The sequence below is a fragment of the Centruroides vittatus genome, unplaced genomic scaffold (genome assembly GCF_030686945.1).
Source record: "Centruroides vittatus isolate TY-2023 unplaced genomic scaffold, ASM3068694v2 scaffold_450, whole genome shotgun sequence".
Taxonomy (NCBI): Eukaryota; Metazoa; Arthropoda; class Arachnida; order Scorpiones; family Buthidae; genus Centruroides; species Centruroides vittatus.
This window is the reverse complement of record NW_027122709.1, coordinates 2,903,629-2,931,445: the sequence shown is the minus strand read 5'-3', so window position 1 is coordinate 2,931,445 and position 27,817 is coordinate 2,903,629. Positions and strand designations below refer to the sequence as shown.

Below are 27,817 nucleotides of genomic sequence, written 5' to 3'. Positions count from 1 at the left end.
ACTTCTATTTTATAAATATAGTGGAACCTGGTTATCTCGAACTTATTTTCTTCTCTCGCCAAATATCGCAATTTAAAGAAATCTTTACTAAACATTTAGGAATGAACGGATCAACCATTCGAGAAAGCATTTCTTGATTTTTAGCCGAAACTCTGTAACTCCAAACTTTTTAACTCGAAATCCGAATTTTTTCCCGACAGATTCAAGTTAACCAGGTTCCACTGTAGTAAATAATAAAACAATTGAATTATTAAGAACACGTGACTAAACAATGACATGCACCTGACTAAAATCTGTTGTGGTATTGTTACTGTTGTAAGACCAAGTTACTAGGTTCGCAAATGAAGATTATATACAGCAAAGCACAAGGCGTTAGGTTTATTTTATCTTATCTTATTTCAAAAATTTTTTAAGATATACAGCCCACTTACTTGGACTGGACTCAATTCATTTTCCTGCTGCTCTTTTTTTCCTCTAGGGCTGTTCTGTTCAGTCCGAACATCTTTCCACCTTTGATCTATGAATACCATGAGTAGAAGATAGTCGCAAGAACGTGATACAAAATAAGATCTACATTAAGAAAGACATCATTTCTTCAGAACATACCCACTATGAATTACAACCCGACATGTAGGGCCTCTGTTGTAATCGGTACTCGGTCTTCCACTCATCACATCACTACAAGATCATATTGCTGGACCCTGACAAACAGGATGACACCGCTACACGCGGAACGCTGACCTCCTCCACATGTCTCCAAAGGATGCAAACGCTGAAGTGGGGGTAACACTATGCCAGTAACAGTCTTTATCCTGGCTACTCTAGTGATCCCATCCTGTCCAAAGTGGACTTCTAGAACCCTCACTAGAGGCTAGTCGATCCTCTTGCTCTCACCCTCAATAAGAACTACGTCACTGATGACAACCTTCCTATTGTCTTTCTTGTCGTTACATATGATCAGATGAGCTAGGTATACTTGTCAGAATTGCTGTCGCAGATCCTCTCTTAATGTTCTCCCAAAGCCAGTCTTCTCAATTTGGTCCAAATCCTGAACTTTTTGAATCTTTATTTCTGTCGAGAACATGGCTGGGATTAATGCTATATATACTCTGGTAGGCCACTGGTTGTGAATTAACCATACTTTTACAGTCACATAGTAGTCAATTCCTCATAGTCTACATTTTTGCTTGACCTAGAACTCAATGCAACGGAACATTTGATAATTCGGACAAGGCACTTCCACCAAATCCCCACTAAGTGTACCTGGCAAGTTGAACCTCTAGTCAATCATTTTCTCTGATGTCGACTTGTGGATTTTGTCCCAGTCCAGTCCATCTTTAGCCTTATCCGCATCTATTAGTGTAGCATTAATTTTTCGCAAATTTTCATGAGCACTTTTAAAATCCTTGACCACCAAATAATGATTGGTTAGTCACAGCTTCTCGCAGAACTTTCTGGTATTTCGTCATTATGATCATTCGACTCTTGTAATTTGTAACGACAGAACCAAATTTTAATTATTCCGGATTTAGTCCTTACCTTGTAAACTCCGTTTCTGAAATTAACTAATTTTTCCATAATATGTTTGGTATATAAAGGACCACAATTTATTTTTGGTACGTTAAAAAAATATACTTTTTTCCAATATCTAATAGGAGAAGTTTCTGAGCGGTGTCGTCAACCATCTTCTCTGCAGCACGTTTAATTCTTTTATGCGCTTCTCCTTTTTCAGTTTGTATAATATGTTCGCTTTTGTATATAAAACAGAACATTTTTGGCCCAGAACTTTCATCGCCTTCATACAATCCGCAAATAGCATAAACATGTTTAAAGCGTGTCTCAAACCGGCGAACTCCGCTGAATTCATTTTGACACACTGGTCAGGTAAGATAAGATGATAAATTTTTATTTTCTGTGGTTTATTGTGTTAGAAAAGGTATTTTCACTAATAAAATTATCAGAACTGAACTGTATGATATTCGATGTGAAATATCATATTAAATGTTTTCTACCTCCTTTATAACTTTTTGATCACTGTTAGCAAGGTTCTCTAGCTCGTCCTCGGTTTCATCAAACGAAAGAACTCCATCAGGAATATCGGAACTTTGTGAACCAATTTTAGGCTCACTGCCAAATAAGATTCGATACAATGACTCGATCATTTGATATTGCACAGAATAGTACCCAATCGACCATTTTGTCGAAATATTGTCGCGTATCTGAAATCTAAGCATCTTGGTTTAATGGTTGATCCATCATTTAGCATGTCAAGAATAAACAACAACAGAGCAAAGATGTTTTTAATTACAATACTTTTTTTAATTGACGTCATACAATTGAGCAGAAAAGGCATACTTCGGTTAAAACGTAACAATTATTTTCGACAATATTCTGATAATTGTTTGAAGTTTCTTTGTTTTCGGGAATAAAAATTTTGTTTGTTGTTTATTCAGGTGTATATTAAAAGACAGATAATGTGATAATAAATGGAGACAGAAAATCCTGTGTGCCAAAAAGTATTTCACCCAGAAAGCAAAAAGAATGAGAAGGAAGAAACTATCCGAAAACACAGATGTCCTCCTCCCTTTTTTTATTACGTCGAAAATCTTTTCAAGCTCATAGCAGAAATAAAGAAAAGTAACAGAGGCCGCGAAAATACTTTGAAAATACTTGGAGAACTGAAATTTCCAAACTAAGAAGTGTTACATCGATAAATCAAAATTAGAATGGGAAAGGTGTGAGAGAATAGTCCTGAAAAAATTTGCAGGTGTCATCCAAATGAAAAACTCCGAATCCACAGAGTTGGTTATACAAGAAATACTTAAATGTTTGGTCATCAAGAAAATGAGATGGATGTAATGATAATAGAGAAACCACTTCCGACCGAAGAAAACCAAACAAGAGTAAATATCGTTAATGGCCGCTGCCATCTCGAAATAGAAGTTTCGCTAAGAATTAAAAGTCATTCTTTTCGCTATTTCGATATTTCTTGTAGAATTTTAATTGGCAAAACATTGCGTAAGGTAAGAAAAATAATATTTTTAATCGAAATGCACGACAGATTTGAATTTGTGCTATTTCCACTGGCCACCACAATCTTTAAATTAAAAGTTCGCTAGCAACTAAAAGTTATTTTTTTCGCTATTTTCATAATTTTTGTAGAAATTTAATAGCGTAACGTAAGAAAACAAATAATTGTAATCGTAACGTTTGACAAATTAGTATTTATATTTTTAATGGCCGTTGCCATCTTGAAATAGATAGTTCTCTAAAAACAAAAAATTACTTTTATCCGGTATTTCGATATGCATTGAATTAGAAATAATCAAGTATTTTTACCAAATAGGCTTGATCGTCCGCTAAACGCAACAATATCGGCAACAATACATTTGTCCATTGTTTCACTTTCTTTGTTGTAAGTCGGCGATTTTTGAATGAGAAAGAAACTTTTGCGATTTTTTCCTTCATTTCTTGAGAATAATTTCTTCGGATATAAATGTAAGTAATATTTTGGCAGATTACACAATATACTGTACATATATTTTGATAAAAATAAAATTAGTTATATAAAAATAGAAATATTATTTATCGAAACGTTCCAGATATAAGAATTTGTTATAATTCCATTGGCCGCCGCACTTTTAAAATTGAAAGTTTTAGCAAATAATAGTTATTTTTTCGCTATTTTCATGTTACTTGTAAAAATTTTTCTAGCGTAACGTAAGAAACGAAATATTCTTAACCAGATAAGAAGTTCGACAGATAAGAATTTGTAATATTTTTAATTGCCGCCGCCATTTTGATATGAATAGCTCGTTAGAAATTAAAAGTTATTTTTTTATTTTATATCGATTATTTTTGTAGAAATTTAATTAGCGAAACATCGCGTAACGTAACAAACGAAGTATTCTTAAACGTAACGTTCCACAGATAAGAATTTGTGACATTTTTAATGGACGCCGCCATCTTGAAATAGAAAGTTTCCTAGAAATCAAAGGATATTTTATTTTTATATCGATACTTCTTATAGAAATTTAATTAGCGACACATCGCGTAACGTAAACAACGAAATATTTTTAATCGTAACGATGGCATAGTCTATTCGCTTAGTCTTCAATGTCTTTAGATGAAACTGTTTGAGAATCAAATACTATTATCATATCGTCTACATATCTTGCATAATATTCAATACCTGTTAACTTGGAAATTCTTTCATCTATTGTAATCATGTAAATATCAGCTAATCTTGGTCCGATGACCGATCCCACGGCAATACCTTTTTCTGTCCATAGTACTCTGTGGAAATTTTAAAATAATTATTATTAAATACAAATTCCATAAGTTTTATTTCGTATTCAGCAAAGCAAACTTTTCGCCACCGTCGCTCTCTTCCTATCTGCTTAGTATATACAAATTCTATTTAATTATAAACCCACATTATTATAGTATTTCACATTTGAATTTTTAGTAAATATAAATATAAATAAGAGAGGCTGTTGCTTGATTTTGACGATAGCTGTAGTATGTTGTTTTACACGTGATAAAGGCATTTAAACGCCCAGTGTGTCTTTGTAATTGTCACACTGAAAACTTTTAAAGCAATGTACTGTACAGGGTATAGAAAAGAAATGTTTGCTTGATTAAAGAAAAATTACTGCGCCAAGTAATAAATTTTGTTAGACGATAAAAAAGAGATAGGTGTAAGAATGAAAGACAAAAAATAGTGACAGCAGCACCCGGTATTCCCAGGTCGTCTGCGTCCCAAGTACTGACCGGGCCCGACGCTGCTTGACTTCGGTGATCGGACGAGAACCGGTATTTTCAGCGTGGTATGGCCACTGTCGAAGACAAATGCCCTTCGCAGCATCACATGCATATTCGTATGCCAATTCGCGCCTCCAATGTCGCTTTTCGCCCTCCCTCCCATCGCGTTCCACGCTAAATACACTTTAAACCGGGATCCATGGAAAAAAAGTTTATTAAAGATTGACAATTTTACTAATTTAATAAGACTTATTATAACGCGTTTGTCTAGATATATGTAATATTATAAATAATAAACAATCGAAAGATCACACCCGCAATTTTTTTATTGTCGCAATGCCGGCTTGCAATTTTTCGTTTATTTCATTTAAAATATATGCTCTCTTCTTCAAATCAGCCCCTGTACATCATACTTTACCTTTAACGATAGAGTCATCTAGCTCAGTGTTTCTCAAACTTTTTGGTCCGCGACCCCCTTTTGCACTTAAAAATTTGAAAGGATCCCAAAGAATGAGTATGTGTAGAAAAACATCCCGGAGGGAGGGGTTAATTTAAATTCAGGAGGAGTTAATTTCTTTTGTGTAATTAATCTATTCCATGTTGAAATATCTCTCTGTTGCATGTCGCTTTGCGTTGAATTTTTTTCAATGTTAAGGCTAATGAAATTTTTTAAAAATTATATCTTTATTTTTCACAAACAAAATAAATATATTGAAAAATATAAAAACAAAAAACATTATATTTCGGAAGTTAGTCTAGTCTCAAAACGTTCCGATTCAGCACAACACAGTCCTCAGAAAAACAAGCAAACCTTACCACTCACGATGGGAAAAAAGTCTCATTCAAATACTGCCGCGTCTTTAAGTACCCTCTCATGGTCGCGCCAGTGCTGCCAGCTAAAAACGCATATAAACTAAAATAATATCGGAGCATCCCAAGACATAGCCAAATATTGCAGCGCCACAGCATTAGCGGAAATTAAAATTTGCCGACTGAAACGCTTTCGGTTGATCGATTTTCGGATAACGACGCTCTACTGTATTTCTAACTCGACTTGCCTACAGACGCAATGCTGCCAGCGAACACCGTTCCAAATGACAATGTTATTCTATTACAGTTTAGGCGGAGAGTGGCACTCGGGGATTCCCTAATAGCGCATAAATTTATGAATATTATATTTAGGCTCGTATTTAAATATTTATATTGTTTTTATTGTTTATATGTGCAATATATTTAAGTAAAAATTATTTTATATATTTTTTATTTCTATTACTTCTAAACATGAATCCATAGTAAATTTATAAAATATTTGAAAAAAATTGATCTGGCATCAATTTTTCAGCGACCCCCCAAATATTTTTCACGACCCCCACTTTGAGAATCACTGATCTAGCTAACTCCTTTAGGGGGAAAATTTTTCAATTGAAATAACGCGACTTCCGGTTTGCATCGGACACAGTTAGTATATAGTCGGGCTCTCTTGCTGCCCATATCGGGTCTCGTCTTTCATCAATCCAACTCCATTCTTGAGATAAGAAAAAGACCGACAGTACAGTTTTTTTCTGATTTCAGCCCAATAAGAATCTTGTTTGCTAGTCCTGTTATGATTACGTAGCTTAACAGTAAAGTGGCGGGTGTCCATGGAGGGTTGAAAGGGGTCGACTGTCGAAAAAGTTTGCAGACGACTGGAACCCCAAAATTTTCAAAGACGTTTTTCAGCACAATTGTGATTTTTACCAGCTAAAATCCGTACGTCGGTCTGCGAGTTGGATTACACCGTTTAATGAACGGAACTATGGCAGCTATTTTTGTTGACGTCAGGCTTTTCGTTTGGCATTTCATTTCAATTTTCTATGCCTATTTTATTGTAGCTTAGTACAGTAAAACTAAAATTGGATAACTTATACAAAGAGCCAAACAACAATAATGAATAGCTGAGGTATACGAGTGTTCCCAGCAAAGCGAAAATTGCTTAAAGCTCCTAATTAACTAAATTACAAAGCTAGATGAAATTGGGGTTACTATACTCGAAGTTTACTCTTTTTTCGGTTGTAAGGGTCATGATAAAATCGCAATTTTTATTCATCTTCATACGAGAATATTAGGTTTTTGCCTGCATATTGACGCTAACAGTAATGTACGACTATATTCGAGGAAAGGTCCGCGCAAATCACGCGATTCGGCCAAACTTTTAATATTAAATCTCCTGGCAACGCAACAATAAAACTCTGTCATAACAAATTGTCAGAGTTTTATTGTTGCGAGCGGTGGATTGTCGTTATTGCCAACGGTTGGATTTTCAGTTGGTGCGATAAAAATTTGCTCGTTTCGAGTGTTTTTTTGAATTTTGCTTCGTTTTCTGCCATTCTGTCGGTAAGTTTCTAAATTTAGGTATTTTGGGAAGATTGTTAGGCCGAATATGACAATTAGAGTCAATGACAAATCTCTATTTGCATAAGAATTAATCGATCGTCGCGCGGTTTCTTCACAGAGACGAAGAAAGGAGTCTTTCCTCTTATTTTGGGACATACTTTTCACTCTTAATTAATTTTCGTTAAGCCCAAATCTAATGGAATTGTTAAAGCAAAACGGAAATTAATAAATACATTACATTGGTATTTTCCAGCTATAGTTCATATACGCATCATATCCCATATGAAATTTGCACCGTTAAAGTCTAAAGTTTAATTAAACGAAATAATTCGAGGTTACTCGTCAGCGCGTTTTGTCATTTTCACAAATGTTTTGTGTTATGGCAATGGACAGAATTGTGTAATTTGTAGAAGCTGATTTCTCTATGAGCCGCTCACTTGCAAAATCGATTAACTGCATAAAACAAAAAGTTTAAGATGAAATTTAATTTTTAAAGATTCGATAGATATTAAAATTGCACACTTTTAGATTCATTAAAACTTTTTACTTTTCTTGATATTTATTTCCATCAATATAGAAAAACGTTTTTAATATAGAAACAGACGATAAAACGCGATAAAGTGATTAAAATCAGTATGACAGTATGATAGGTGTTCGGAAATTCACCAACAAAACTACTCTCCTGCTTTCACAGCGCTGAATTCATGAAAAATGCCGTTCTGCAGTATCGAGAGTCACGGCAGTCACGCAGCGCCAAGTGGAAAATTCACCGACTGACTACATATACGGGAATCAGAGTTGCCGATTGTCGGGGGTCGATTTCTCAGTCTTTCGAACGTCCGTAGTAAACGTGAATATCGTTCCGAAGATACTTGTTTTCTTGGGTAGCGTGCAAAATTTCAGGTTTTTCTATAAAGGGGTCGTCGAAATATGAGCAATTAAAAAGTGCAAAAGTGTCCATAAAGGCTGTATTATTTTTGTTTTTATTATTTTTTTTTTACTTATTCATTTGGCAATGCAGACGCTCCTGGAGAAAAACACTATTGGGTCTAGAGAGCTCAAATTTTAAACTTAAGCCTTTCTCCTTGTCAGTGAGGAGCCGGCGAAACTTGCGGGTCGATAGGTGAAACTTGGCTGGTGGGTCCCATCTCTTACCTTTATCGCTTCCTAGGAAAAAATTGCATCCAAACAAATGATTTTCATTCGAAATGTCGCCCAGAATAACAAAAGCTCAAATTTGTAACCACTAAAAATAAAAATTATTCTCAGTTAAAAACAAGCGAAAAATACTCGATCCACTTCCGACTTGGAGGACAGTACAAGTCAAAAAAGGCAAACAAATTAAACTTTCATTATTACCAATGCTATTATTCTATAAATGATATACTCCAATTGCATTTCGCCTCTCTAGTAGGCCTCATCAGTGGATACATCAAGTTAGTAATCGCTGTTCTTGTTTTATATTCAGTAACTTTTCCCAGCATGCATCAACGTTCGTCCCGGTATTTAAATTAAGTACACGCGGTGATGCAAAAATGTTCAACAATTCTTCTTTCAATACAATTTTATATTTTATATGATATTTTAGTATTTTTCCTATTTATGTTACAATGAAATTCACTAGAATGCAAGAACCACGCCGATTCCGTCTTTCTTAATCCGATAGCCGCCTTTATCCTCAACTGCAGCCTTCTTCCACTTTCTCCAATGTAATAATTTGGATTTCGACAAGTACATGGCATTCTGTATACAACACCCGCAATCTTAAATTGATCTCTGGGCGTATTTGTATCTTCACTATTTATGATGCTGATGACATTTGACATCTTACTTTTTTGATTCGCAACTATGCATATAGAAAATTCTTTAAAGATCGGTTCATATTTTTCAAACATATTAGTAACATAAGGAAATTTTATATAAGAAATATTTTTTAATCTCATTTTTAACATTAAATCTATAATTGAAATAAGAGTTGTACCACTTACAAAGAGTATACTTCGGGTAATCATTTAACAAGAATTTTTTAAAAATTTGTTTTATTTCTATATCTATATTTTCTTGTAAAGTTGTTCTATTCAAAATCTTCCTTAATTCAATGATAAATACATTCTTTCTAGTCCCTATGGGACAGACGGCCGGACGGCCGAGCGGTAAAGGTGGCAGCCCACCGCTCTGGGGGACCCGGGATCGAATCCGAACGGGTCGAATAATCCCCAGGAATTTTTCGGGGGGTGGTCCGTTCGGATATGTCGGGCCCCGTCCCTCACCACCCGGTCGCCCCATTGTGGGCCTGGCCGAACCCATAATGGGCCTACTAAAAAGAGGCCCTCTTGGTGCCCACAGGGCGGAAAGAGTTAAAAAAAAAAAAAAAAAAAAAATACATTCTTTTAGTCCCTATGGGACAATAAGATTCATAATTAATAGTTTTATTATTAAGTGCAAGCGCAAAGAGAAATCGCACGATATGTGAGTCGCGAATAATCGCACTAGTGACAGGTGGCTCGTTGGTCTAGCGGTATGATTCTCGCTTCGGGTGCGAGAGGTCCCGGGTTCAATTCCCGGACGAGCCCTTAGCTTTTTGATGTCTGCAATGCACAGAATTCACAGGATTGTGTGGTTAGATGACATAAATCCTATATTAATAGAAGTAATGTTCAAAATAACCACTCAGTCGGTTTGACGAAACACAAAGTTTATATTTACAATATAAATGTACGAAATAATACAGATTAGAGTCACAATTAAATATGCACAAACACTAATCCAACGACAACCGACTATTCCCGTACAAATTCGTCGAAAGAACTCCTTACGATCAAACAGACTGGTAATTACAAAACCTTCGAGTCAGGAACAAGTTCGTACTAAAACCACTGGCGATTACTTTACTCAGACTTCAGTAACGTCCGACGAGAGAGTTAGTTAGCACTTCGATAACGACGATCTCCCTTCGATCCGATCCGATCCGATCTTCCCGATACGAACTCACGACACGAGTTCCCGTTCCCGCCGAAACTACTGCTTAAATAGTGTCCGGCGTTCGAACCCTCTCCAATCAAATTCGAATGTTCCCACAACGGCCGCCAACGGTCACTTCCGCCGCCCAATCGTCTGTCTGTCTGTCGTCGATTTGAAACTTAACGGTTCTTCCCACGGAAGTTTCTAACGGCTTTCCGTTATGAAAGTTCGTTATAATAAACCAGGGCGGAAATCGCTCGCCTAGCGATTCCAAACCCTACAATAGAGTTGGTTCAGATGAAAGAAAATGGGTGTGGACTACAACGATGAAGTCTATAACTGAGCTAGAAGTACGAACGAAATTGAAATAATGAGCATAATTCAAAGCATTTTTTAAAAATTTAAACAAATTACTGTTGAGTAGATAAAGTTGGAAGCAAATTACATGATGTCTGTAGCATATGACATGGAAGAATATACATAGATTTATGAACAACGAAATCTGCGTAATGAAACGGAGAGAGGCTTTATGAAAATTATATTTTGATGTATTCTGCATTACTTTTACTTACGAACACATTGCACGCAGTAATTTCGTAATTCGACAGAATGCAGTAAAAAGATCAGTATTATTATTGATTCTTAATTCACCTACCGGTTTCATTCCAATTGCTTTGCTTCCGAACAGAAGAACAGTGCATGGATTCGGATTCTTCCCAGCCAGCAGTTACACCGGAAGTCGCAACTTAATATTCGTTTCGAACGACGTTTTCTTATTCTTTAGTCAACCACGACATTTTCGGAGGGTAGATTCGATTCTTTTCAGCGCCTCGTGTAAATTCTGACGCCGAAAAATTTATATATATATATTTAAAAACCTACGCGACGTTTAAAACAATCGTGGGAAAACAAGAAAACGTTAGACAGACGAGCCAGCCAGGATTCGAACCTGGAATCTTCTGATCCGTACTCAGACGCGTTATCCGTTGCGCCACTGGCCCGCTCGCTCGCGGCCTCCCTCACTACGTCTCTTACACTCTCAATTTAAGCGCACGCGATGCCTTATCGAAATTATCGAAACGACTGACCCTTTGGTCGTACAGCAAATTAAGCAGTTCTACTTATGTTATGGGCAAATCACGTGACCTCCACGTTCGTTGAATAATGATTATACACACACGTCAGGTTAGTTATCATATTCTAAAAAGAATTGAATACAAATCAATTCTTGAAATTTCTTATCCTCTTGAATTAGCACGTAACAAAGAAAGTCAACAATTGCAATTTTATTGTTTTGCTCTTTTTGTTGCGATTTTTGCAAAGATCTTCGAATGCGATGTTTTTGACTCTGGCGATTATCGACCTTCGAGGTAAGGGACTTTTTCTAATTTTGTTCCTATTTATCCAAGTAAGAAATTCGTTCGAGAAATTTATAGAAACTTTAAATCGAAAGTTGTCCGTCCAAAATTTAATTAAATGTAAATATTTCGACTTTTGGATATGTTTGCAGATCGCTTTATATTTATACAACTTCGTGTCAACGACGGAGAAAGAGTTTTAGAGATAGATTTGAACCTAATTTCGACAGGTTAAAGTTTAAGGCCTATTCATTTCTATGTCCGCTTCATATCAGCAAGTTTACTAAAATTTTCATCAGTTTATACCAATTCGATTTCATAAATACGAATGATAAGTTCTTGAATGCTAATATTACTTTCTTTAAAATAACAGCAGTGGATTAAGCCTCATTGAGATTTTAAGGTATGCTTTGTAAAAGTCTCTCAAATAAATATGAGCTTGTAGAGATAATTTCTTTTATTAGGTTATAGTTTCATAGCAAATTCTGCCAGAGATTAAACGAAAAGTTTCCCCAATGTATAATAATTTCTTTAAAGGTTTATAACAATATTGATTTTTGTATATTCGAGTTCAAAATTAGACGAAATGTTTCGGAATTTATTGTTTTATAAATTTTCTTTCTGCATATTCGGAACGAGATTGGGTAGATGTCGGCGGTTGGTCAATTCAATCGTTTTCGATTTCGTAGCAAGAAGAAAGGCCTCCTGCAGCAGGACGAACCGGTTTTAAAAATCTTTGCAAATTACAGTATATTAAAAAGCTTCTTGTCTGTATTACTAAGATACAGAAACCATAAGTTACTTAATTAGAACTAATGAACCGAGCTTATAGTATTTAATTAACTCTTTCCGGAATGCATTTCGTCATTACTGACCTTTTCAATTGGATAACATACAAAAGACAGAGTCTATGGCCAACATTACAGGAATTACAAGTGCAGGAAGAAATGCTTGAGAATAATCCTTTGGTCTTTTTTATGATCCTTTTCACCTGTCTACACCACATCCGTAGAACGGGTACCTAAGCATAATTTTTTTTCTTTTAATCTTTGTTCTCATTTGGATCTGTATGAATTTTGTTTTTACATATTTGCCAATAAAATATGACGCGATTAGATAATTACGCGTTACGGTTTCGAATTTCTCACGCCCGACTCGCCGGTGGTTGCTGGCTGCATTTCGGCATTCTGAATTGTTGGTTTCGGTAAATTATCGTAGACTGGCTAATGAGGGTAAGGTACGCTGTTAAGTGAAACGCACTTATGAAGTCAGATATGACTGGAAGAGCAAGTTTAGATCGGTAGTCGTCGGGTGTCCGTGATGGCGCGACTGCGAAAGTTAAGAGCGATGTGCAGTGAAGTGGGATTTACAGGAGAGGTTTGGGGTCTGGTGAAAAGGCATATAATACAATGCCATCGTCGTTGCTTTTAACGGGCCAGTGGATAAGCTCTCTGATCATAATCCGTTTGACCGACTGCTTTGACGCTTGCAAAATATCGAATGGCCAATGGAATGAAACGCACGAATAGGCGCGATAAGAGAATCGGTAACCGGCAACGGCCATACCACGCTGAAAGTACCGGTTCTCGTCCGATCACCGATGTGAAGCAGCGTCGGGCCCGGATAGTACTTCGGACGGAGACGACTTGGAAACACCGGGTGCTGTTGCCACTTCTGTTTTGCTCCGTTTTCTGTCTTATCTAATGCCGAAATGAGCATTCTGTTCTCTTATTTTTTTCTTGCAATTGTCATGACCGGGCGCGGTTCATTTTAAACAACTATGAGTCGTTGTAGAATGCCGAAGCGGTCGCATTGTAGTTTTGTGACCGCGACACACAACGCTTTGTAAGCGCGAAAAACTAGATTAGTCCGACTCGCGCTATCTGGCGCAGGAACACGTACATTTTCATGTGTTAAACGATTCGGCTTACCACACGAATATTAATACCCACTGTATTAATCACATATTAATCTATTTAAGCTCCGATTTCCGTAGTCGTTTATAATAAGTAGAGGAATAGATCCAGCAGACACTTAAAAAAATGAATGGGTTAGGTGGCAATTGGAATATTGCATAGAAATATATAAATTTAGGATAATTCGAAGTCGCAATTATTTCATCCCTTGAATTTCGAATTAATGAGGATTTCCTATAATGAGAATTTTTGAAACATCAATGTTTTCATTAACATTTTTATTGTCGTTGAAAAAAATACTCGACTAAAATCTTTTTTATTTGCAAATAGAAACAAAAATGTAGCTTAAAAACGTTTAAAAACTATTATCAAACGATATAAATAATACAAACCGCATTTAAAAAGGACTTTAAAGAATTCGCCGTTATTAATTGCTTAAAAAAAGTGCCGTGACCAGGATTCGAACCTGGGTTATTGCGGCCACAACGCAATGTCCTAACCACTAGACGATCACGGCAACTCCGACACGTCTCTAGACTCTTCTTATTACCTATAAATATCTGAAGTCACTCGAGTGTAACAGAATGAAAAAATACGAAAAGTAGTTTAACGTAGTTCGCAGAATACTACAGATATCGAATTAATCACATTTTAACATTTTAGCATCTCCTTGTGGTATTAATATATCAAATAATTTATTTTGGGCTGCAATTTCAGAAAATTGTACACCTATAAATTCCCACTGTCTTTTCTTAATCTCGAGAACGGAGTAAGGTAGACGAAAGATTAAACCAGATATGGAAATCTGAGGCAGGAATCCCCGATTAACTAACTACATAGGAAGTTCCGAAGCAAATCGAAAGTCACGTTATTTCAATTCAAATATCCCCCCCAAAAAAGTGTCAGATAGATGACCGACACGACACTATTAAAGGGAAAGTATGATATACAGGGACAAGTCACTACTGATTTGAGGTTGAGAGCATATATTTCAAACGAAATAAATCTAAAATATTCTTAAAAATTGCAACGCGGCATTGTGATGATGTCACAATAAATAATTGTTCGTTTTCTTTACGAATGGTCTGCAAGTGAATTTTCACCAGGCACAGCTCTTCCGTGGTTTTAGCTGCTGCATGATGCTATTTCTCCACTAATGTGGCTTTGTCATGAGCGCTCTTACAATCACTATAATCCAAAATGTAGAAAGAATAGATAAAACCACTGGTAGCGATGGTAGTTGGTCGTTGGGTTCACACCTGGCCAACGGGCTGGCCACGCGCAGTTTTTCGGATTTTTTCACGTTAGTAATACCTAAATAGGGACCAGTTTTCTATAAAAGTCCTTCCGGGAGGCATCGCCCTCGGCAGATTGCTCACTTTTCGCGTTGCCGTAACCGAATAAACCAGACTAATTCTAATTATTTCTATCTATACTTATATATGTTACAGTCAAAACCCGTTTTTAGTTAGAACGCGTTTTAACTAGTTGAAACTAGTTTATACTGGATGTCTTTGTTAAAACCCGTTTTGTCTAGTTAAAACTAGTTTTAACTCAAATTCATTTTTGACTAGCAGTAAATTCTAGTTTTAACTAGACAAAACGGGTTTTGTCTAGTTAAATTTACTGCTAATTTACTGCTGTACATGTTTTGATTTTAGATAAAACTAGTTTTAACTTTTAAATTAGTTAAAACTAATTTTAGCTACATAAATATGTGGGGGGGAATAAATAGAGTTATGTATAGTGATTCGGGGAAGATGCCTAACATTTTGCTTATGAAGGAAATTATAGCGATAATTTGGAGGCCTCTAACGAAAATATCATATTCTTGAGCATGTTTTTCAAATAAAAGTTTGGAGTATATGAAAAATAATTGTGTATTGTGTTTGCAATGACGACTTTTTCACTGTCTGGCATTTTAGGCATCTCACCCCAAGTATCCGGGTGAGATGCCAAATGCCATTAGGGTAAGATACCAAATATAATTGCATGAAATTAATTTTTGAATATCTTAACCAAATTTAATTTATTGCATATGTAGTACAAAGTACTTCGTAGTAAGTATAACAGCGCAGTATAAGTATTGTTAAGTTTCCGCCCGTTCTAACGCGCTCTATAGCTAGCTGAAAGCTTTTTTCAGTCCAAAAACCTTTTTGAAAAGTCCTTATATAATTTCTATGCGTATCTTGCAATAAAACGAGAAAACAAAAATTTATTAAAAATAGGCATATTGGAATTCAATTAACAAAAAATAGGCATGTTATTCCAAGAAAAGTGTGACATCTTTTCCATTAGACGGAGTAAGATGCCTAGTGAAGTCACGTGTTCCAGCGTGTCCGATCGGGATCGGAGGTAGCTCACAATGGAAACTTTAAAACCTTAACTCATCACACATTAATTGTTTTTCGCAATTTTTAATAAATTCTATTTTAACTTTTAGTTTTAAAACGATTCTAGAAACATTTCGCAACAAAAACTTCGTTGTTATCTCGCTTTTATTCTTCTCGGATGTAGAAAATGAGGTAACGGTAGCCAACTACAGCTTTCCGCACTTAATATTGGCCCAACGATTCATCATACAAACACGTGACAATATCTGACGTCACCGTTTGAAAATATCAAAAAGTAGGCATCTTCCCCGCTTACCATCTTACCTCGAATCACTCTATATGTTGCAGTCAAATCCAGTTTTTAGTTAGAACGCGTTTTAACTAGTTGAAACTAGTTGATACTGGATGTCTTTGTTAAAACCCGTTTTGTCTAGTTAAAACTAGAATTTACTGCTAGTCAAAAATGAATTAGAGTTAAAACTAGTTTTAACAATGACATCCAGTATAAACTAGTTTCAACTAGTTAAAACGCGTTTTAACTAAAAACGGGTTTTGACTGTAACATGTATAAAGGGAGTGTGTTTTGTTTGTTTGCTAGCGGTAATCTCGGAATCTACCGAACTGATTTTTGAATTTTTTTCGATATTTGAAAGCTTATTCCTTTCAGATGGACGTAGGCTATATACTATATTTATATTTAAAAAGGAAAATGCACAAAAACGCGTTTTTACCGCCGTATTTGATTGTTCCGTTCAAGGTTAATCCCCGTCGCCACCTGGTTGGTTTTTTAAACTTATCTATCTTACCTATTATCTTTATTTTATTATCATATTTTAAACTTGATATTATAGAATTTTAGGGTGGGGCACTCCTCCACGCGGCCGCTGAAATGCGAGCGAAAGCGAATATCGCAATCGCTGCCTTGACCGGCGCCGAGCATGGAGAATAGGTAGTCGTACTGGTTTAACGTAAAACTTTTGTCAGTAGAAGTTAATGCATTTATTATTTATGTTTAACGCACTGGTCGTCCTGCCTCAAACATAACTTGCTTGCAAACGCGACGTCCGCAGGCAAGATGGCGACCGGAACTGTCTCCGTTGGAGTTCCATATTTGGAGGCGAATATCTCGCGAAGGGTCGCGTGTCGGACTTTTCTTTTTACTGATAAATATCGTTAGAATGTCTGACCATCGTACTGGGATACGTATTAAACATGCTATAGGACTTAGCGGAGTGCGCAGCGTGACTACCTATAGAGCCCGGAAGTAGGCTAATTTCGGGGAAGGACATCTAGCGAAGGGTAAATATAGATGATATGGTTCTTTTGAACTTTTTGCTCCTATGGGCATGCTCGCAGTTCTGTTAAGGTCTCAATAGTGTCTTTCGCATCTTAAATCTTATCCGAATGAGCCTTGTGGACGATAAAATGACTAAAAAAGAAGTCGCAATTGTCGCGAAATACACGCCAAAGGATCATTGAAAAGCGTATTAATTTCTGATATACGTAAGCTACCTTATAACCCGGACTCTCACTTCTTCCTGCTGATTTCATCTTCCCTACAAACTCCCAAACCTCATTGACCGATCTGAATCAAATTCCCGCAGATTTACTCTCTTATCTTATCTCTTATACTCTTATAGGGTACCTACGTGAAGGATGGACTACCATAAAACTGCGAATCTTCTCTCGCTCTGATTTCTTCCCCTATCCTCAAACTCCAAACCTTTTGAGCGATCGGAACAAATTTTGCATAGTTACTCTCTGTCACCCTGCGGGAAACACTCGTATAACGAAGTCGACTCAACCTCCTCTCCGAGTTTCTGGGCAACAACACTGGGCATTCTTTGCGAGTTTTTCTATAAACCTTGCCATTTACGAGGAGATACTTCCCGCGTAGTTTAAAGGCATTGTGAAAATGTTCTTAAAATTAATTTTTAGACATCTTTGAAATTTACGATTAATAACGACGGTTGTAACAACAACGGCGACTGGTATTTTTAGAAACCCGGGTGTAACAAGCTATTATACTATAAATATACGTGTCTTTATGATTAAACAAAGTACAACACTATTCATTTTATCACTTCCCTTAGATTAACTTTTTATCTTATTATTTCTACTGGGTTTAAAGGTCAATCTTCCATTATCCATACCGACAGTATTTTATTACAAGGACTTTTTAGGAATGTATAGTTTGTGTCCATGTAAAAAAAAATTAGATGTACAATGTGTATATATATATATATATATACATATATATAAAACACCATTTAAATTAATAAATTACTATTATTAATTTAGAAAAGAAAAAAAAGTGCCGTGACCAGGATTCGAACCTGGGTTATTGCGGGCCACAACGCAATGTCCTAACCACTAGACGATCACGGCAACTCCGACACGTCTCTAGACCCTTCTTATTCCCTATAAATATCTGAAGTCACTCGAGTGTAACGGCTAGAGCCAAAAAACTATAAAAGTATAAGTTCAATGTAAAGAGTAATCAAACTGGAAATATCATTTAAGCACGTTTAAATTTACCGCCAATAATTCTATAACAATGCATTTAATGTTCTCTGTATTCTCAAACATTCTTCCTTCATTGCCGATTTAATTCAATTTTAATTGTATCCAACGAATGTTTAATAATAAATATGGCACGCGTGCTTTTTATTGCTGGTGACACTGGTTAAAATCAAATTCTGTCATTTTGTAAATTGAATCTAATATAATTGTTATCGCACACAGCCTATATTTTGTTATGTGGGGAGATTGATCATTTCGGTACATTATTCCGCTATTAATCTGCGGAATGTTATTACGAGTATTACTAATAATTTGAAATTAAGAATGATTAGAACTTGTAATTAATGCTTTGAATTCTTAAAAGGCGGGCTTCTTAAAATGATTCTGTTTATAAATTATCCGAATATCGGTTTTTGCAACGTTGAAAACGTGGAAATGAATTCTAAGATAAAATTTTCCGTTTCTAAAATCACGAAGATAATACTCAATCATTCTGACCTAATCGGATCCACGGAGAAGAGGAAGCAGTTTTGTAATACAGGAAATCCTCGTTAATTCGAACTCAGATAGTTCGAAATCCCATTAATTCATAACTGTACTTTTGTCCCGGCCGGAGATATAAAAATTTACATATTAAGGAATTAGTTTAGCTCCAATAGGGCTATTTTGAAATTCAAAGCGAAAATTCTATTTAAATTGTGATAGGCGTACGTCATCTTGTTCGTTTAGATCGAAGCGCCTTCAGGCTGTAAGAGAACAATAGACCGAGAATAACTCTAATCTGGTTAATATGGCTTTGCCTTCATACACCTTACACGTGGACTATCCCTTTTTTTCTTATCTCATAAAATGTAGTTGAGTTTCGGGATTACGAGATTGGGCTACAATCTCGACAAGTAGCGGATTGAGATATTTGTAGGCTACTTACTATCTTTGGACAACCTACTACTTTTTATGCCCTTTAAAAATAATTTGGGCCACATTTCGAAGAATTCTGCTTGACTTTTTATAAAACCTATTGTGAGAATTCGAATTGACCGACAAAATAAAAATTTAAATTCGTCTTTATCTTGACTTCAATAACCAAATTTCAAACCAAAAACCGACCCGTCTTAGGGGAATGACTGTACTTCCCCCTCCCCTCGAAACTCGAAACTGAGTCACACTCGGAACTAAAGACAAAATTCGCTTATTGGCGAGAAAATTAACGAGGGGACGAAATAAAAAGGAGGGGAGCAAGAACCAAGGGGTCGTCGTTCGTAGCTCCCGCCTCTAGTCGGACTCGAAGCCTCTACGCCGAAATTTCTACGCCACTACGGATTTTGTATTGACTCTGTCATCCGACTCCGATACTTGTTGAGGTATGACGACCACTTATTTGTAAACTCTCTCTCGGGTTCGAACTTTCCTATGTTAGTACGTAATATCTCTGTCAATGTTATTCGGTGTAACTGTTCTTTATTGTTTTGTAATAAATTCTGTTTGTTGATTTAATTGGTGTCCTTTATTCGAATCTCGCCTCTATCTTATCAACGATCCCTCTCTCCTCCTCCACTCGCCTGACAAGTTACTAGTTCCAGACTGGACAAGCCATCCTCGACCGTGGGCAGGTCTTAACCGACCTGTGAACCGAGATAAAGGAGGCCGACTCCGTCCGACCTCCCGGTGATCCCACACTATTTAGCAACCTGTGATGTTCTCGTGGGACACGCGCTGTTTACCCGCAGTTTATTTATTATTATTAATTTATGAAAGTAGTGTCCTGTATACCATTCGCTTTAGTAACGACGCATATCTATAAAGCCATTTTTTATCTATAACGAACATTCACGAATACATCTTTAGCTTAAAAAGTTCAAGTAATTCAAAGAGCAGAAAATAAATTAACGCCGAACACTTAGAGAATCGATTGGAGACAACAGGGATGGTCAAGTAAACATGCTTATAGTGTCGCACTTAAGGAGTTGTAATTCGACAAAACGCGACTTTGTGCCACTTAACATTGCGATATTAATTCTCATTTGACAATTTACCATATCTATTTATCGTCAGCAGGATCGAGCTTAGTCAATATGGCGCCTTTATCAAGATACGCTACTAAAATATGTCACCAATGCTCGTGCATAATTTGTCATTCATTAGTGACAAAAAATTTAAACATTTATTTTTTGTTTTACTCTATCCGGAAACACAACCACGCAAGTAGTAAAGTTTTGAAATAATGTAAGAGTGCTTTTAAGCACATTTGGGCTTTATTTTCATCCTCCATATTATTAATACCCTCCTTATATTCAACCGTATCAGCAACGTTTCTTTTTAGAAAAATTTCTCTTCTATCATCTGGCTTACCAGACAAAACATTATGTTATATAAACCACTGTCAGGTATTTGAAACCTTACGAAGACAAACTAATATCGAATTTTTCAAATACTGTATAAAAATACGGTCATTTTGATACGAAAAACAAAATTAATAACTCGTATCATTCACTTGAAAATGTAATAATTATTTCGATAATTGTTTGATACTTATTATTAAAGAAACAATGAAGACGATTTCGTGTATTGTAAAAGCTTCCATTCCGGAATCTATCGCTTAGAATGTTTCGATGTGAGATTTCCGTTTGTATGATTTCGTAGAATAGTCGAGTGCCCGGGAGCACCCCTTCGTCCGATGTACGACCCGGGATTTCGAATCCAAGACTCGCTGATACAATTACGTGCTTGACACGACGTTGATTAGTATAGGATTGGTAGTACCAGTACCACAAATTCATCTGCTTCAGTCCGAATGCAGTGACAGGGCTTAGGCCTGGAAGTATCCTCATTTTATTCACCGCAAACCTCGGCGCCAGGTAAGGATATATAATTTAATGCATCAATCAGCACGAATTTCACCAATCGAAGATTCTACGATTTCGTCATTTCATTACAACTCATCCTTACACGATAGCATTCACAATCGGACCATTTATGTAGTTTGTTGGTCGCCTCCAATCATTTACATATCACGCTTCGTTACCGTAAACGACACCGTCACAACACGGACACTGCTTTTCAAAATCCAACGTCTAAAGGAGGATGCACACATGCGGCGCGGCAAGGAAAAGCGGTGTCGCAAACGCGTCTTCGCCGCGCGGCAGCACAACCACACAAGCGGCAATCCGTTTACATTTTGGCGCATGCGTTCAGTATTCAAGATGGCGAACGATACTGACACTGCCGCTATCCACGTGTTTAAAAATTTTGTTTGGTACGGCTTGTTTTATTTAGCTAGGAGATTTCGTCGAAAATTCGAATGAAGATTTTGGATTAGAGATATCATATTGGCAAGAATCTTGCCGAGATATTTTGTTGGATCGATAAAGAACTGATGTACAGTACAAGTAGGCTTATTCTTCGATTAAGATCTCTCGATAAAGAATACGATTTCGAGTAAGGTTCGGTTGTTTTGTTTTTTGAATTAAATAATATATGATTACTGTATTTGTGTAGAATTTGTGTTAAATTTATTATTCTTTTATCTTCATTCTGATGTTAGTTATCTCGGTTAACCACGTCGAACTTTCCGCCATTAAAACACCACGTGATTGTATTTTCTCACGTGGCTGCCAGACGAAATGTTATTGGCTGATAAAAACGCGTCTTGGCGGCGACCGCCGCGAAAGATAGAATTCGACCAACTTTCGCGGCATGAGAAAAGTGGCACGAAATAGACCTCTGCGGCGAGAAAAAGTGACGTCATTCTGCCGCTTTTCCTTGCCGCGCCGCATGTGTGCATCCGGCTTAAGTCCTCGTCCTGCGAAGTGGAAACGTCACGCGATGTGTTCGAGTGGCGGCTAAAGGGGCTCTGGTATACTGAATATACACACTCTTAATCTTCTCTGCGCAACTTTGTGAAGAGAGATATCAAGGATATTTGCAAAATGCTAAAACTTATACGGATGAAGATTTTTAAAGATATTTTCATTGAAAAGCACGGATGTTGTGTGTTAACTGGTTCACAGGAATGAACGATTATCAATAATTTCGACTTTAGGGTAAAAAACTGATAGTTGATTGCTTTGCTCTATTTTTATGGTAAACAGGAACGGGGTTCTTCTTATTCCCTATTTACAAAAAATATGACGATCAAAGTAACGAGCCGAAGACTTTTGCAGTGTAAATTTGTAATTTTGTTTCCCGTGACCGGGACCGCATTAATGCATGAGCATATCCACCGTGAGCTGAGACCTACCTTTTGAATAGTTTCATCCCATTATTTTTCTTTTATATCCGTAACTGTATAATAACTTTTGAAATAGGACCAAAGACATCGTATCTAGTTAGAAATCATTTTAAAAATGTTTTCTTTGTAAATAAAGTAGTTGTGGACTTTATTCCAACGACGCTAAATATAAATAAACTAGTAGCCCGGGGCGCCCCTACTGGAAGTCCTAGCAGCGACGGTGTTGTTAAAGTTTTGTTACGCGGCCGACTATCTTAGGTAAGGGATAATCGACCGTTCCCGAACACATTTATTGGTGAAACCAACTTGAAAAAGTAAAGCTCAGCAAAAACATTAAAGTATAGGAAACTATTGAAAGTTGTGGCATAAGAATAGTTAATGCAGATTTGACAGTAAGACAACATGAGAATACAGTGCACGTTACACAGACTACAACTACAGGAAATTTTGAATGAAGCAAAGCCGCCATGATAATAAACAGAAAAATAATAAATTAATAAATTCGAAATAAATTTCCGTATTTTAAACTGATTTGAAATATTCCAAGTCAGTTTAAAATATTGAAATTTTTCTTAAAATTAATTTTTATTCTAGTTCTGTGCTCTTAAGACATTATACAATCAAACAATGGTAAAAGGTCGACTTTGTAAAATGGTAAGGTTTATGATGGTTTTGACGAACAGTAATGCAGGAGAGGCTATGCAATGCTGTATGGTAAAAAGAAAAAATATTCAGTATGGTGAGAAAAAGACAATGTACCTTAACAAAAGAAGTATTAACATAGCAAAACGTCGTACAAAGGCAATCATCGTGAAATATCAATATTCGTGACACATCAAGATGGAACACATCATAAATCTCGGTATAGATCAGGGGTGTCCAACGTTTTTGTTTCTCTGGGCCACATTAGAAGAAGTCGTGGAGTATACTTGTGGCCCAATCCTTAAATATACTTGTATATTTAAGGATTAACATGTCTAGATTATAGTAATAAGTATTAAAACTTTATAACGAAAAAGGATATTTTAGAAAATTACTTCTACAGACACTTTCAATTTTTACTTAGAAATAGGATAAATTCATTTATTTTAAAGGAGACAAACAAAAATTTATTTGAAAAAAAAACAAATATTTGTTTTATTTGGGTCTCTAATTAATAAAAAACGACAAAACACCATTTTAAAGTGCATTTTTATTCAACTAATATATTTATAAATATGTAACCCAGGAAGTATCCAATGCGCCAAATGATATTTTTTTTACGCCAAACTAAAAAAAAGATAGCCAAATTTTGCAACGCTGGAAGGAATACTAAATAAAGCTGGAGTTGGAACTCAAAAGATTATAGGCCCAAATGCGGGGAAAGGAGAGAAAAAACAAAAGATGAAATGAAAAAGGTTGGAAAATTAAGGGTCAATATTTGCATAACGGAAGATCTATTTAACCTTTCTCACTACTTTTTATCTTTTGGCCTTTCTCTCCTTTCACCGAATTGGGTCTATAATCCTTTGAGTTACGACTCTAGCTTTATTTAGTATTCTTTCCTCATTCGCACATTTCCAAGTATTTGAAAACATTTCCTTTCCACTCAAATATAAAATATTTATAAAGGGTTACGGCTTTGCGAAACTTCTTTTTTGAGTTTATGCCGTTAAAATGAATAAATAAAAATAAAATTTAAAAAATTTGTCGGTTTTGTTTACGCATTTATTGAGCCGCGGGTTGGGCACCCCTGGTATATATTTACGGTATATACAGTAAAATATACCGGAAAATACCTAAACGTAAATCTAAATACGTTATGATGTTTTCTGTCTTTAAGCAGCGACGTCACATATTCAATTGCTATAATGAATTTTTCTCGTAATTTGCGGAAACGAATTGAATTTCGGGAACTTTTCTATAAAATTAGATGTAACAGGACCATAAAAGAGTATGTAAATAAACCCAAAATGAATGATAATTTTATGGAAAACACGAAATTCTACTACAAATTTCCAAACAAACTCGTTTATAAATAGTACAACACCGCAACAAACAAAAGTTACATTTTGTTTATAAGATTCAAAGTTTCTGATCAGAGAAAATGTAATTTTGAATAATTAAATCAATTTTTTGCCATTACACGAACGAAAACATTTTCTAATTACCAATATAATAAATAATGTGAATGACCTATATCGTATCTCCGTTTTTAACGAAAACTACAGTGATTTGCCTAATATGAAAAAAAAAGATACGGGCTTAACACGGATAAACACTAAATCCAAAATCTCCATTATTGTAACTCTTTAATCAATCCTATCTTAACGCTAACATGTCCATAATTAAATGTGTATAATTCTCATCAATCCCTTTTCGTCCCGAGTTCTCGGGAATCTCGAAGGCATCCCATATTAATAATGTATGTACAGGCTTAACTATATATATTTTGACTATTTTTTCTTTTTTTCGCGAAAGCTTCCAAAAATGTTTAAAAATGAACACAAACTGTCTAATCGATTTAAAGTCTAAAATCGTGAAATATAAATATTAACCCCGGAAATCCCGCAAATTTCTTAAAAGTTCACTTTATTCTTATTTTGTGTTAAGGTTGAAAACATTTTGCAAATAGAAAGTACAATTAAATCATATACTGTCAGAATACATTTGTATTCATTAATTTTAAACCTACTTATTAGTTTTTTTTTTCATTTTTCCGCTTGTTTGTGGCAGGACTCTGAAAATTCTTTATTTGTCGGAAACTGTAATAATTGCGCTTACGCTGTCTTAATTTTTAACCATGCCCGGTAGCTTTTATAACAGCGTAACGCCAAGTTGTGCAAATTGGGCCAGGATACAAACGAGTACGGAGTCTGCGAGTATGAAGTTTTCCTCATAAACCGGATTATTAAAGACAAACGGACTGCCGAATTATCGGGCTATAAGCTCGATGTTTCTATTCAAGCAGCCGAGGTAGACAGATCGAGAATACTAGAGAGCAGTAACACAATCTGAAAAAACACAACATCCGTCTTCTCTTAAATGCATTAAAAACGATTCCACCCACATCGATTGAATCGGCAAGGGAATTCTTGGTAGCAAGATTTTTCATTAGAACTACATCGTGTGATTGGAGAATTGACCATCTTTGCTTTTTAAAATCTTATAAAAATTTACAATAATATTTCGTATTATGTTTTATTTAAAAAACGAAAATTACAGTAGAGCGTCGATAAGTGGAACCAATTGGGGACTGGGGTCCTTCCAGTTAATGATTTGTTCCAGTTTCCGACTTTGTACGAAAAAATACATTAACCTGTCCGATGTTCAAATTTTTCTCCGTTGCGTATCGCTTCCTGTTGAATTTTTCTCCGTTGCGTGTCGCTTCGTGTTGAATTTTCGTCGATTTTAAGCCTAACGAAAATTTTTATAATAATCATCGAGGCTATCGTATCGTTAAAAATTATTTCTGCATTTTGTACAAACAAAATAAATATATTAAAGAATATAAAAAACATGAAAATTATACTTTAGAAGTAAATTTAGTATCAAAAACATTCGATTCAGCACGACACAGTCCGACTGAAAATCGTTCCACTTTCCGGCCGTTCCACTTTCCGGCCATTCCACTTACCGACGTTCCACTTATCGACGCTCTACTGTACCTTTTAAGTTAGAAGTTTGATCTAAGTTCAATTTTTTTTTTCAAATTTTCAACTCAATTCAAAGCATTTTGTTGTATGCAGTTTCTAGCAAACTTTTTTCCATATGTGAAAATGTATACGTAATTCATAGGAAATTTTTAATGTATATCTTACACGGCATTATTAATATGATTTTGGAGGTTGCGGAACGTTTTAAATTACTTTAAAAAATTAAAAATAATCATATCACTTGATTTCGTGATATTTTGTATATCTTGAAAATAATGAATCGTATCCCGGGACAAGCAAAATACCGAGAAATGAGAAACAAACTCGATTCTATGACAAAAAATAGAAAGTAAAATTTACCGAGTGTGATCTAAAAGAATTAAGTTTACTTCAGCACTTTCACTTTTCAGGATCTATTGTATATAAGAGTGAAAGTATGCCGAATGGTCAAAATATGACCCGCCAAATTTTTTTTTTTATATTTTTCGTGTCATGGAACCTTGTAACGTCGCTACATGCAAAAAATTCGTGTATGTGTGAGTAGGAGAGAACGATTTTGTTCATTCACTTTAAAGCATAAAAGGTCCTGTTCAAAATTTGTGAAATTTGGCAGAGAGGTCTGTGTATTAGGTGAATTAATGCTGTTAAATTTTAGTGGTTAAAGGTCGACGGGTGGGCAGATATAGTGGTGTTGTTCGTCGTATCTCGAATGGGGTCCGGCTTAATAAAGGTTTTACTAATTATTAGCATTTATTTTATTTTATTTTTTGTCAAACTTCGAAACAGCTTTCTCCCATTTTATAATAATGAAAAGTACTAAAAGATTTTTAAAAACAAATATATTTTATTACGCATACGTAGAATATTATTACAATGAAAGGGTTATCACACACGGGAAACAATTAATGTTTTATGTATCTTTTAAAATGCACTTCGACAACGGTGTTTATAGACCTGGTCAGTTAAGTGAGCATCTGTCAAATATAAGGAAAAAAAATTGTCCTAAAGAATTTATTACAAGAGTCGGGCTACCGGTGGCCGAGCGGTTCCGTTCCCCGAAAACACCGGGAGTTGGGTCGTGGATTCGCCAAGACGAGCTGGTCACGCGGAGTTTTCCGGGTTTTTCCCACCTCTGTAAAGCCCGAATAGGGGCCAGTTACCCTTAAAAAGATCTCCCGGAAGGCATCCCCCTAGGCAGATCGCCAAGTGTCGCGTTGCCGCAACTGAACAACCGAAGAAACATATTACAAAACGATAAAATGATAAAACTATTAACAATCAAATATTTAAAAAACCGTGTCGACAACTTTACAATTGCGCAGTAAACATCTCGACGATATATTACGTCACACGGGGGGTTATATAAAAGGGGTGTTGTTGTCAAAGAGCTTTGTGGATATTTTACTTCTCGTACTTCACCGAACCCTAACTACTTCTTTCAAAGGATCATACATGTTGACCTTCCCCATTTCGAGTAGTGTATTGAACTTTAATACTTGCACGAACGTGCAGAATATACCTCAGTATCACCATTTTAGTCGCTCCATGCGCAAGTTTTTCAGCTTATAGATTATTACCGTTTCAAATTCGATTATACCGTAGTAACCCCACGAACTGCACTGACCACACGTACTCGGTCGTTCGATTGGTTCTCTATAATAAAGAGATTAATGGCTTATTGTTAAATGGTAAAAGTTTTAAATGTAGTTAATGCAACTCGTTGCTG

The 27,817-nt window shown here is 35.8% G+C and overlaps 5 non-coding genes and 1 pseudogene across 5 annotated transcripts; 2 read left to right on the top strand and 4 right to left on the bottom strand.

The window, feature by feature from the left end:
- Positions 1-4,724: 4,724 nt before the first annotated feature.
- LOC136989265 (5S ribosomal RNA) lies at positions 4,725-4,843 on the bottom strand. Its single transcript, XR_010882887.1, has one exon. It is a non-coding gene; the product is annotated as a 5S ribosomal RNA (ribosomal RNA).
- A 4,795-nt stretch (positions 4,844-9,638) lies between these two features.
- TRNAP-CGG (transfer RNA proline (anticodon CGG)) lies at positions 9,639-9,710 on the top strand. Its single transcript has one exon. It is a non-coding gene; the product is annotated as a tRNA-Pro (tRNA).
- A 1,316-nt stretch (positions 9,711-11,026) lies between these two features.
- On the bottom strand, positions 11,027-11,099 carry TRNAR-ACG (transfer RNA arginine (anticodon ACG)). The gene has a single exon. It is a non-coding gene; the product is annotated as a tRNA-Arg (tRNA).
- Positions 11,100-13,008: 1,909 nt separating this feature from the next.
- On the top strand, positions 13,009-13,127 carry LOC136989266 (5S ribosomal RNA; annotated as a pseudogene).
- A 690-nt stretch (positions 13,128-13,817) lies between these two features.
- Positions 13,818-13,889, bottom strand: TRNAH-GUG (transfer RNA histidin (anticodon GUG)). The gene has a single exon. It is a non-coding gene; the product is annotated as a tRNA-His (tRNA).
- Positions 13,890-18,020: 4,131 nt separating this feature from the next.
- On the bottom strand, positions 18,021-18,093 carry TRNAH-GUG (transfer RNA histidin (anticodon GUG)). The gene has a single exon. It is a non-coding gene; the product is annotated as a tRNA-His (tRNA).
- Positions 18,094-27,817: the final 9,724 nt, after the last annotated feature.